The sequence below is a fragment of the Canis lupus genome, chromosome 15 (genome assembly GCF_011100685.1).
Source record: "Canis lupus familiaris isolate Mischka breed German Shepherd chromosome 15, alternate assembly UU_Cfam_GSD_1.0, whole genome shotgun sequence".
NCBI lineage: Eukaryota > Metazoa > Chordata > Mammalia > Carnivora > Canidae > Canis > Canis lupus.
This window is the reverse complement of record NC_049236.1, coordinates 5,778,383-5,790,781: the sequence shown is the minus strand read 5'-3', so window position 1 is coordinate 5,790,781 and position 12,399 is coordinate 5,778,383.

The following is a 12,399-nucleotide window of genomic DNA, read 5'->3' as shown; positions in this document are numbered from 1 at the left end:
GTCTTTCGTGAATAAATAAATAAAATCTTAAAAAAAAAAATCCCTTTATTCCTTTTCCCGGCTGGAGGAGGGGCCCAGAAGTCACCTCCCCGTTCCCACTAGGTGGTGCTAGACTAGCATCTTTGGGTTTGACGGGCAGTCCTGTCAGTCTCTGGGGAGCCGAGCTTACATCTTGGTTGAGGAAAGACAGACAGGAGAAAGAGAAAAAACTTCTCCTGGCCACAACAGCCTCATCTCCATCTGTTCCCTTTCTGTCCAAGATAATCCAATAGGTCCCTGGTGCCCTGGGTGACCTTTGGGGCCCTTGCAGCCGGAGGCTTGGGTGACTGTGCTGGGAGGTCTTGGCCTTGCCTACCATCCTGCTGAGGACAACCAGACACCCAAGCCCCTGGTCATCTCTCACCTCAAGACTTAGTCATTTATTGAATAAACCCTATGCGCCATTTACTGTCACCTAGACACTGTCCTGAGTTCTTTCAAGTATTAACTCATGTAATCCTCATAGCAACTCTATGCAGTAGGTACTCTTATCCTTGCCATTTACTGATGAGGAAACAGAGGCACAGAGACGTTATATAACTTGCCCAGGCTCACACAGCTAGCAAATCGTGGGAAGAAAGGAGAGAGGGCCAGGAATCTTCACCACATTTTAGAAATGGACAAGCCTGGTAGTCAAACAGTTGGTGGAGGAGCCTGACCTTGAACTCAGAACTCAAACCCAGGGCTCGGCTTTTCTTCCTGGACTGTGGGTTGCATGAAGATGAAAGCTGAGGCTGTCGCTGAGTGGGGTGCTATGACAGGAGCAGAAGAAAGCTTTCCTTACAGGCCCCAGTGACCCCCCACTAGGGCTCTGGCGTCCAGGAGGCAACTTCCTGACCGAGAAGGGCTCTCTTTAGGAATTTCATGTGGCATGAAAGGTAAGGCCAGTTCCCAGCTAATGCCCAGCCGCGGGTGAGTCTATAGACTCAGACGCTGGAACGGGCCTTTTACAAGATACACAACCCATTCTACACTCAATTGCGTCCCATAAATCAGGTTAACCTTTTCAATGCAGCTCGGAGAAAATTAATTACTCATATCGGAGCACATGACCTTTTTCCTGGGCAGGATGAGCCGAGCTGCTCCTAAGCGCTGGGCATCCTGTTCTCTTCACTGCAGCATCCCGGCCATTAGGGATCCACCAGCCGCCCAAGCGTCCAACCACGGACAGCTTCCCAGGGGTGACCACGTAGGGCCACTCAGTGCCCCTCCTAGTAGCTGGGTCCTTCATATTGACCTGTTGGGGCCAATGATGGGGAAGGAGAACCACCCCAAACCTCCTTGCAAGTCCTTGCTTGGCTGGGCAGGGGGAGGGAAGAAAGGAAGGAAGGAAGGAAGGAAGGAAGGAAGGAAGGAAGGAAGGAAGGAAGGAAGGAAGGAGAAAGGAAGGAAGGAAGGAAGGGAGAAGAATTTAAGGATTCTATATTCTTTGCTGGGGAGAGTTTTTCTAGCCAAAGAGAACCCCCCAGTGGGATCAGATGGTAAGTGTCCCACTCAGGGAATATCCCAGGCCTTACCCCATACTCTGACACTATCCAACCAGCTCGTCAACATCATACCAGTTGACCATCTGACCATCCAAGCAACCAGAACCAACAATCCAAGCAATGACCCATTCACCACCCACCTAACCAACCAGTAGACAACCATGCAAAATTCAGTTTGTACTGAATTCTTACTTTGTGCGGCCCCAGGGTATGCGGGTGAAAAAGAGGACACCAGTCCTGCCCTCCAGAGGCTTATGGTCTCATTGGAGATACAAGATTTGAAGCAAGGAACAAGGCAGCACAGGACTATTGAGTATGTATGTGAGGATGGGCTCTGGAAGAATCTTGGAGCTTTCTGTTCTTGTAGGAGTTGGTGAGTGTGTTTATTTTTTTTAGTGCTTGCAATTATCAACTGCTGGCAACAGGGGGCAGGCCGCTCCTTGTCCAAAAAATGGGTATAACAAGACCCACCTTACAGGGAGGCTGTGAGAATGAGTGAGATGGTGGCCGCAGAGTGCTGGGCACAGTACCCAGCATAGAGTAAGTGCTCATTAAATATCAGCTATAATAATTCTTTCTGTCAGCTTCCACTATGATTTCCGGCATACCGGTGATTCCAGTTCCTTTTTTTTTTTTAAAAGATTTTATTTATTTATTCATGAGAGACACAGACAGAGAGGCAGAGACAAAGGCAGAGGGAGAAGCAGGCTCCCAGTGGGGAGCCGGATGTGGGACTCGATCTCAGGACCCCAGGATCATGCCCAGAGCCAAAGGCAGACAGACGCTTAACTGCTGAGCCACCCAGGTGGTCCCTCCAGTGACCCCAGTTCTTAACCTGAGGCTGGAGAGATCACGTGCGTTGGGGATACACTGAATGTGTGTGCCAACCAGTTTGCCTTTAGGGATTCTGAGACCAGGAGGCCTTCGTTATGTTTTGGAGCTAAAATGGTGGAGGGGCCCCGAATGATGTGTTTGTGCTCCTGACCATGGGCAGGACCCAGAGTCTCTCACTGTCCTTGCTTCAAAGGAAGGACATTCAGTGAGGCCCCTGGTGGCTCAGTTGGTTATGCATCTGATTCTTGGTTTCAGCTCAGGTTGTGATCCTGGGATCCTGGGATCGAGCCCCTCATCGGGCTTTCTGCTCAGCGTGGAGTCTGATTCTCCCTCCCTCTGCTCCTCCTCCCACTTGCACACACACACTTTCTTCCTAAAATAAATAATTTTTTTTTTTAAAGGAAGGATATTGGGTGATTGGGTTGTGAATGCAAGAAGCCTTACTTCCCATTCCCCCCACCCCTGTCCCTGCAGCTCAGCGCTCCGGGTGCTGCCAAAAGGATCCCCTGCCCAGGGGGCACACTGGTGTCCATACATGCACCGCTCTCTGCGGCCCCAATCTGGGCGAGTCCTTAGATGGTGACATGCAGGAGGGTGGGGCCAGGATGGGTGGAAGCGAGAATGAAGCCAGGAAGAGGTGACTCTGGCAGCAGAGGCTCGGTGGGGTGGAGGTGACCACTGCATAGAGGGGCAGGCGGGAGGGTGGGGCTGCTGGGGGCGAGTCCAATCCACTAAGCTGGGGTTTGGTGAGCTGTGGAGGGTGCAGGGTACAGATCCAGTCGGAAACGCAAGGTGCTCTTGGGGAAGAGGCTTGTCATGCGGGCTACCCCAGGTCCCACCGTCAGCTTGCACATCACCTCGTGTGGAGGGCTCCCACGCGGACCGACCGTCGGTATCAGTCAGGCTGCCCTCCTGTAACAAAATCCCACAGGCCGCGCGGCTCAAACGACAGAAATTATTCCCTCTCAGCTCTGGAGGCTAGAAGGCCACAGTTTGTAGCCAATGTGGTTGCCGGTGAGGATGTTCTTCTTGGCTTGCAGGCCGTCACCTTCCACTGTGTCCTCCTGTGGCCGTTTCTGGGTGCGAGCGCGGAGAGCGAGCCAGACGCACGTCTGACCTCCCAGGGACGCTACTCCTGTCAGATGAGGGCCCACCCTTAAGACTTGATTAACCTTCATTCCTCCTGTCTCCACCTACAGCCCCGCTGGGGGGTAGGGCTCCAACATGCGAGTTTGGGGGAGCACAGAGCACCCCTGTCATTGCATTTTTGAGTTCCAGACCTGCCCGTCCAGGCCCAGCAGGACTGCTTAGCTGGAGGGGTGAGCAGGGCTGGGCAGGGAGGGGCCGTGCCTCAGGCGCTGCTGTCTAGCCCACCTTCTTCCGCAGCTGGGGAAAGAATCGCTCCCCCCACCAGCGTCTAGGGGTGGTGGTGAGCAGGCTCCTGGGAACAGAGAGGGAGGGACACCGTTCATGTCTGCTTCTCCCCCAGCTCCCCCAGGGGGACAGCTGTACTATACTCCAGGCAGGGGCAGGGGGAGCCGGGCTGGGGGGAAGTGGGGCGGGGGCAGGGGAGAAGTGGGGTGGGAGCAGGGGGGAGTGGGGCAGGGGCAGGGGGGAAGCAGGGTGGGGGCAGGCTGCGGTCCTCCTGAGCTCCAGCCCTTACCTGGGAGCCCTTAGCCTGGACCTGGTGACGTGGCTGTGACCGTGACTGTGTGCCAGGTGTGTGTCTAAGCGCATGCACACACAGGCACACACACGTGTGTACGTGGCATGTAGGCGTGTGCATGCATGCTGCAGACACGTGTGTGCACAGTCTGGGTACACTGCTGCGTGTGTGGAGCCTGCCATGACGGTGCCCTGTTGTGAGCTGTCACCGCCGCCACTGCCGCTCCGCCTGCTCAGCCCGGGGCGGCTCCAGATGTCGTCCCAATATTCCTCACCCACTGCGGAAAATCAAACAAACAAATGAAAAATTAACGCCGCTGTTAGCTGGGGATGCCCTGGAGCTGCCGAAGCCGCCTCTAGCCAGGCGAGCTGGAGCAGATGGCGAGGCCTCCAGGGCCTACCTCGCACCTTGGCACTGGTGTAGACATGACCCCATGACTGCTGGGGGGTTGGCGGGAGGCAGGCTGCTGTGGGCCGGGCCTGTGAGCACAGGAGGCTGTAGGGCCTTCAGAGGACTGTCCGTCTCTCCTACCCACCCCTTCACCCCAAGAGTCCCCCAGCTGTGTGACCCGGGGCAGGAGGGCAGGGGACAGCCGGAGGCCATGCACATGCCTCGGGCTCCTGGTATACAGTAGGCGTTCACGAAATGCTGTCAATCGAACTTCACATACGCGTACAATGGCCTTTGACAGAGCAGGAAACTGAGGCTCAGGGGCCCGAGGCCTTGCAGCTTCGGAGCTGAAGCCCTGGGATCCAGGCTTTTCCCTGATGCTCTCCTAGATGCACGGTGGTTTCTGGAGTGTGATGGGCACGGGGGTGGGGTGAGAGTCTCGCTGGGCCTAGAGATTTACTTGACTAACACAGTGGGGTGGGTACAACGTTCTGGAACTTCCAAGCCTCGGCCTTGCAGTTTTCCATTGTCCCTGGAAGCTCTGCGCCCCAGGAGGGGAGTCTGACGCCCTGAGACTCTCCTGCTGGAGACGGTAGATGTTCCAGGAGGTAGTTTGGGCAGGGCCCTCCCTTCCTCATCCCTGCTAAGGTAACACATGCGCCAGGGAAGCCCCCAGGGCCCCCTCCAGGCGGCCCCGTCCTCCAGCCCAACATCCCTGCTTTTGGTCACACTTCACCGGCGTGAGCCCGGCCCGGGCGCCTGGGTGGTCCACAAAATCCTGAGCCTGTGATAAAATGACGGTGGCTTGAAGCCGCTGAGTTTTGAAGGAAGCTTGTTATGCAGCAGTGGGAAGGTAGAGTAGATGCACACACATGTGCACAGCTTCACGCCGGCACACACATGCAGCACAGACACACGGACTTAGGGACACACACTCAGGAGGGACACCCCCCCCACACACACGCTCTCATGCATGCACGTCCCTTTGTTTCTTTCCAAGAAGATTTTATTCATTTACTTATCGAGAGAGAGAGACAGAGAGAGACAGAGAGAGAGCGCACACGCAGGGGAAGAGAACCCCAAGCCAACTCTGCGCTGAGCACAGAGCATGACATTGGACTCGACCCCACGTCCCCGAGATCATGACCTAAGCTGAGATCAAGAGCCGGACGCTCAACCTACAGGGCGCCCCGGGCGCTGCCCACAGGTCCCTTCGGTGCCAGTGCCCCAGTGGCGGAGTCCTGCACATACCCTGTTCCCGTTCTCTGGGGCGAGGAGAGCTCGGATCCCGGGAGGTGACAATGGCTGCTCATTATCCAGCCAGTTTCATTGTTGGTGGGATTCTCTCATCTGAATTCCTCCCCAAGAATCAGGGCGATTTTGTATGGAAATGCAGACAGGAGCACGCAAGTGGCAATGGCTGGGTGGGGGGTGGCGAGGAACAGGGGGCAGGTCCACTGAGCGGGTCCTGTCCGCCCTTGGTCAGGCTTCTCACACCTGCTGCAGCCTCAACCCCCAGTGCGGGAACTGGGGCGAACTGGGCTGGCGGGCAGAAGGCTAAGAGAGGGGGTGCAGAGAGAGCTGGAAGGGACTAGAAATCTTTGCGGGAGGCTTGTGAGGAGACTCCGAACCAAGAGCTGAGAAGGATTGTCCCGGCCTGGGGCTCCGACCCCATGTCGCCTGAAGCCTGGCTGTGCGGGTACGAGTGTGCGCGGGTGGGGGGGCAGGGGGGAGGCTGCGTCAGGTGTGCCCTCTTGTCTGCGCGTGACGGTGCCTACGGCCAGGAGGCGATGCGAGCTGGCGTCTGTGCATTGTGATAACCGGTGTGGGTGGCCGGCCACCTGTGTGGCAGTGCCTGGCTGCACGCGCAGGTGGTCCCCGTGGGTGACTTCCCACGTCTGCGTGTGTGCACACCTGTGCGTGAGTGGGCCGGGGGAGCCAGCGTGCAGCTGGGGGTGCAAGTTTGCTGTGGGTGCCGCTGCAGGCGGGCATAGTGTGCGCGTCACCAGGCACCTGGGCGGGACCGCTGGTGCGTGCCTGAGGGGGAGGCCGTGTCCCTGTTGGGCCGGGAGGTGGGGGGGGGTGTTCACCTGCAGCCGGAGGCCATCGCTGATGTCAGGCCCTCCTGTGCTCCATGGGAGTCATTTGGAACAGAATCCCTGAGCGTCGGTGTCGTGGACAGAGAGAGGAACGAGGCAGGCAGAGGCCCTGAGCTCCTGGAGCTGAGAGTCACAGGGCGAGGGCAGAGAGGAGGCAAATTATCATCCTAATAATCACGTCATCATGATTTTGGGTAGTTGCTCTGAAGGCAAAAAAGCCGGGGTTGTGTAAGACCCACGTTAGGCTCCTCGTTTAGCCTGGGGGTCAAGGTTAGGCGGGGGGAGCATCTCCTAGGAAGCAACATTTAGGCTGAGTGAGGCCTCAAGAGTGAGTGGGAGCTGGTGAGGCAAAGGGGTAGGGGGATGGGCCTGGGGGGAAGGGTGTGCAGCCAGAGGGAACTGCGCATGCGAAGACTCTGACAGGGTGAGTTCCTTGGAGAAATAGCAAGAAGGCCCGGATGGGGGTGCATGGACGAGGAGGCTGGGAAAGCAGCAGGCACCGGGTCTCTGAGGACTTCTGGGCCGTGGGGAGGGCTTTAGACTTTATCCTATAAACCATGCTGACGGGATGGTGCCTGCCTTGGGGACCCGACTGTCAGGCTGCAAAGAGTGGCTGCGGGGAAACTGGAGGGGGTGCCTGGCGTGGGAGGCAAGAGGGCTGGCAGTGGGGGGAAGTGGGGGCTCCAAGGAGGAGCGGGAGGCTAGGGGGAGGTGAGGGCCGGCAGGGGATGGTGGGGGTGATGGGGGCCGGAGGGGCGGGGAGCGCTGGCGCCTGAGGAGAAGGTGCAGGTGCAGCAGGGGCACCCGGGGAGGAGGGCCTCCAAGTTCCAGGGGACATGTTGGGTTAGGGATGCTTGTGAGCCCCGGGGGTGCAAAGGTCCAGGCTGGACAGTGGTGGATAAAAGCCCGGAGGCATCTGTAAGAGCGGACGCCAGGCCCAGGAGGAGGAGCAGCTGGGGTGAGCGGATCTGGGGTGACGGGGTGCCTTTCTTTGCCTTGGTGGCAAAGTCCACAGAGCAGGGGACAGCCGAGTGCAGTGCTTGAGGTCGCAGACCCTGCCTCTGGGCATCCACCCGCCAGGTGCAAACGCGGGGCCTCGAACAGGTGTCTGTCGGCCGGTTCGGTCTCAGTGGCCGAAAAGTGGAAGCCCCCCTGCAGGTCCCTCCGCGGGTGAATGGGTAAACTGAGTCAGCGTGGCCATACCACGGAATATCATCCCGCCTTGGGAAGGGATCGAATCCTGACACAGGCCACAGTGCGGCGGACCCTGAGGCCATGATACCGGGTGGGAGTCAGCCCGGAGAGCGTGGAGCAGGGGCGGGGGGAGGGAAGCGGCGGAGCAGGTGGGCCTGGGAAGACGGAAGGGCCTGGGGGTGGAGGGGGCCGGTGGCCGCAGGGCAGCGGGAAGGCGCTGCTATTCAACTGTCCACTTCAAACTGGCTACAACCGTCACTCCTACGTTTTGTGTATTTTACCAAAATTAAGCAGAGGTCCTAGGGGCGCTGGGGTGGCCCAGGCGGTTAAGTGCCTGATTTGGGCTGTCATGATCCTGGGGTCCTGGGATCCGGCCCCGCGTCGGGCTCCCTGCTCGGCGGGGAGTCTGCTTCTCCCTCTCCTGTTGCCCCTCTTCCCACCCCCCTGTTTGTGCTCATGTTCTCTCTCTCTCTATCTCTCTCTCCCAAATAAATACATAAAGTCTTAAAAAAAAAAAAGTCGTAGACTCCAGAGCCAGCAGGACTGCAGAGTATGAACCCCAGCCCGCTGACTTCCAAGCTGTGTGACTCCTGGCAAGTTGCGGAGCCTCTCTGTGATTCAGTTCCCTCATTTGTAAAATGCGTATCATGGTCATACCCGTCCAGAGGGCTGTTGAGGGGATTAAACGAGTTAATAGGTGTGACGGGCTATGACACAGTACACACTTTGTGTAGTTGTTATTGTGTCCAGCGGCCACAGGCCAGATCCTGGGCGATGGGAGCTCTTGGTCAAGAGCCTAGGAAGCTGGGCCGCGGCCTTGGTGCGGGTGGGAGGGACCGGACTTGCCTCTGTGCCCAGCTCCTGTGGTCGCTCAGGCCTGTGATTGAGAGGAGCTCCCTGGGCCCCGTGGGGTGGGCCAGAGCGAACCCAGGGGGAGAGGGAGAAGGGAAGGGGGTCTCGTGGGGAGACAGGATGGCTCAGCCCAGGGACCTTGTGCCGCTGCTTGCAGAGCCTCCCGCCAGACCGGGGTTTGAATGAGCTTCTGTGGAGGGAACAGCATGAGCCAGGATTTTTCTAGAGAAACAGAACTGGTGGGACGCGTCTGTGTGTTTGAATACCCACGCTGTGTGAGAAGCAATTGGCTTGCACGATTATGGAGACAGTCACGTTCACTTGTGCAGTGTGGGCCAGCAGGCCAGACCCCTGGGACACCCGGTGGTACAGTTTCAGTTCCAAGGCTGTCTGCTGGGAGTTTCCCCTGGCACCGAGGAGGTCAGTTTTTTTTTTTTTTTGTTGTTGTTGTTGCTATTCTAGTCAAGTCTTCAACTGATTGGGTGAGGCCCACCCAGACTACTGAGGATAATCTGCTTTACTTAAGTCCACAGATTGAAATGTTAATCTCATCCACAAACATCTACACAGAAACATCCAGAAAAGTGTTTGCTTGAACAGCCATCTGGGCACCCCATGGGCACAGCCAAGGTGACACATGAAATCAGCCAACATGGGAACTGACTTCCCCATGGCCAGGGACATATGGGACCGCTCGGTAGGCCCCTCTGCATCCTGTTGGCCACTCTTTGATCCATTTCCCACAAAGAACCGAGGCAACCTCTCCAAATGCAGGGCCGATTGTGCTGCCCCCCTTTGCTCTGGGAATAGATATTACCTGGTTATGATTCCTTACAACACACCTCCGGCTCTTTGCCAGTTCACCTGCCCATCGGCTTGTGCTCCGCCTTGCTCTCTGCGCTCGGCCACATTGGGCATCGGCATGTTCCTTCCATCTTTGAAGACGCTGGTTCTGACTTTTGGAGAGGGTCCCCCACCCCTTACCCAGAACTCCTGACTCCCCTGTTCTCACAAGCTACCATCACTCATCTCTTCTGCCTCTGGGTCGGGCCTTGGGCCACACATGGGGATGGTCAGGTGGCTTAGACGGGGGCCAGGAGTGAAGACAGAATGGACACGGCACTGGGGGAGCACGGAAGTATGGGGGAGGGAACACGTCTGATCCCCCCACCCTGCTTCCCCCAATGGGAATCTGGTTTGGCTAAATTTAGGATGCTGGATCCCCTTTACCAGCGACAGGGAGGCCAGGCCGTCACTCAGCTCGTCCTTAATGGTGGGAGCAAAAGCTGAGCCTGGCCGCGTGGGTGTTGGGGGCTGGCTTTGTGGGATGTTAGCTCCCCACCACCTCCATCAGCATTTCTCCTCCAGAGTGGCATGGAATACAATAGGAAATAAGAACAATGGATTTGTCACTCAAAGGTGACTTTAAGACAGGTCCCCTGGGTCACCCGGGTGGCTCAGTCGGTTAAGCATCTGACTCTTGATTTTGGCTCAGATCCCAATATCAGGGTGGTGAGATGGAGCCCCCCCCCCAATCAGGCTCCTGTTTCACGATCTCTCTGTTTCCCTTTCCTGCTGTCCCTCTCCCCATCCCTCTCTTAAAAAAAAAAAAAAAAAAGACAAGTCCCTCAGCCATGTCTTTTGGGTTGTGAACCCCAAGCCCATAGAGTGATTCTGAAATCAAGACTGCAAGCAGGCATTAAGCCTCCCTCTCTTTTCACACGACTCCGGAGTCTCTGCTGCTCTGGGGTCGGCACTGTCCGAGGCCTCTAGTGCCAAATAACAAACGGCCCTAAGACTGGGCGGCCTTAAGCTGTCTCCTGGTCTCTACGGCCCATGGACTCTGGAGCGGCTTAGCTGGCCTGGCTCTGGGTCAGGGTCTCTGTCAAGGGGCTGCTGTGATCCGGAAGCTCGAGTGGGGCCGGACGGCGGCTGGCGCTCCTGGGGCGGTGCGCTCACCATGCTGTGCGCGGGAGGCCCCAGTGTCTCCCCGGCTGTCGGTACGAGGTCTTGGTTTCCTCCCCGGGAGCCTCTGTGCGTGGCTGCCTGCGTGTTCTCGGGACACGGCCATTAACTCCTCCCGGATGAACGCGTCAAGACCAGATGAGCAAGGGGACGCTGCTGTGCCTTCATGACTTGGTCTCTGAGCACCGTCACCTTTGCTTTGTTCTGTGCATTATAAGGAAGTGACCAAGCCCAGCCCCACTCGGGGGCGGGCAGGTGGCGTGTGTGTGCGGTCTAGTTCCATCTGATTCCACAGTCACTAATGGTGATAAGGTTTGGATTTAGGGATGTGGCCAGGGATTATGCCCTAAAGGACACCAGACACTGACCCAGCTAACAATAAGGGGTATTTGGTAGTTGTTACTCCTTGGGTGTAGGACTCGAGGAGGAGGGATAATTAGCAGAACAACATGCAGGCGTCCCTGGACTCTCCAGTCAAATGCTACCTCCTACACTAACTAACTCAGAACTTCATCCAGAACATTCAGAATTCTAATAAGAGTGACTAACGCCTCCTGGGTGAGATGGATGGAGAGAACGAGGGAGGGCTTCCAAGGAAAGAACACTGTAACACTGGGTTTTGAAGGATGAATAGGAGTTCTTTTAGATTTTATTTATTTATTCATGAGAGACACAGAGAGAGAGGCAGAGACACAGGCAGAGGGAGAAGCAGGCTCCCTGCGGGGAGCCCGATGGGGGACTCGATCCCAGGACCCCGGGATCACGCCCTGAGCTGAAGGCTCAGGGGTGATGCTCAACTGCTGAGCCATCCAGGTGTCCCTGAATAGGAGTTCGTTGAGGAAGATGATTCAGGACAAAAGTGCAACAGAGCAGAATAAGCAGGCTTTGAAGTCAGGATGAAAGAGGTTCAAATCCCAGCTCAGTGTCTAGTTGTGTGAGCTCTAGCAGGTCGGGGCCTCTCTTTCTGCTTTTCTCCCCCTTATAAATTAGGGCTCACGAGGCAAAACCGTTCCAGGGTTGTTGTAAAGACTGGAGATAATCCCCGGGGGGTGCTTGGCGGGCTGCAGGCGTGGGATAAGTGGCAAGAACTCTTGTTTACGGGCATCCGGGAGGGGGCAAAGGGGTGAGACCCCACGGGGCCTGCACGCCGTGTTTGGAGCCCCGAGGGAAGTCCTGCAAGCTCTGTCCTGTTCTTGGGGTTTTAGTTCTTCTCCATCTCTTGTTCTGGCCCAGTCCGGGTCGCCGTACTCCCTGACTCAACCGGGTTGACACCTGGAAGAGCCGGGTCCCGCTGGGCTCAGCCCTGAGGCTGTGCTGGGTGAGCGGGCCAGGGGCGGGGGCCCTCTGGGTCACCCCACCTGCAGTTTTCAGGTCGGCTCCATGGGCTTGGTCCTGAAGCAGACGGAGCCGCAGAGCTGCAGAGGTGAGTTCGGTCCGAGGGGTCTCCCCGCAGCCCCTGGCCGCCCGCCCTGTCCACCTGCCCTCGGGGCCCGGGGCAAGGTCAGTGCATTACACGTGTCGCAGGCAGGGCGGGTGGACAGGGGTGAGGCAGGCAGTGGGGGAGACATTGGCCGGGTGTGCAGGGCGGACCTGGGCTGACTCAGCCTCGACTTCCCCCTCTGGCTTCACGTGCCCCGGGGAGCCACTGGGCCTTTCCTGTCACTGGCCCCTGGGTCTCGGAGGGACAAAATGGGAAGGGTTGGAAACTCTGTTCCTTAGGCTTCATGCGATGTTTTGGGTCACATGGCATCACTACCCGAAGCCTCCAGAGGACCTCACTGCGTTTGGTCTCTTCCTGGGGGGGGAGGGGGGCGAGGCGGGACGTTCATGGGAGAGGGGCCTGGAGGTCTGAGTGGGGATCGCAGCTCTCCCC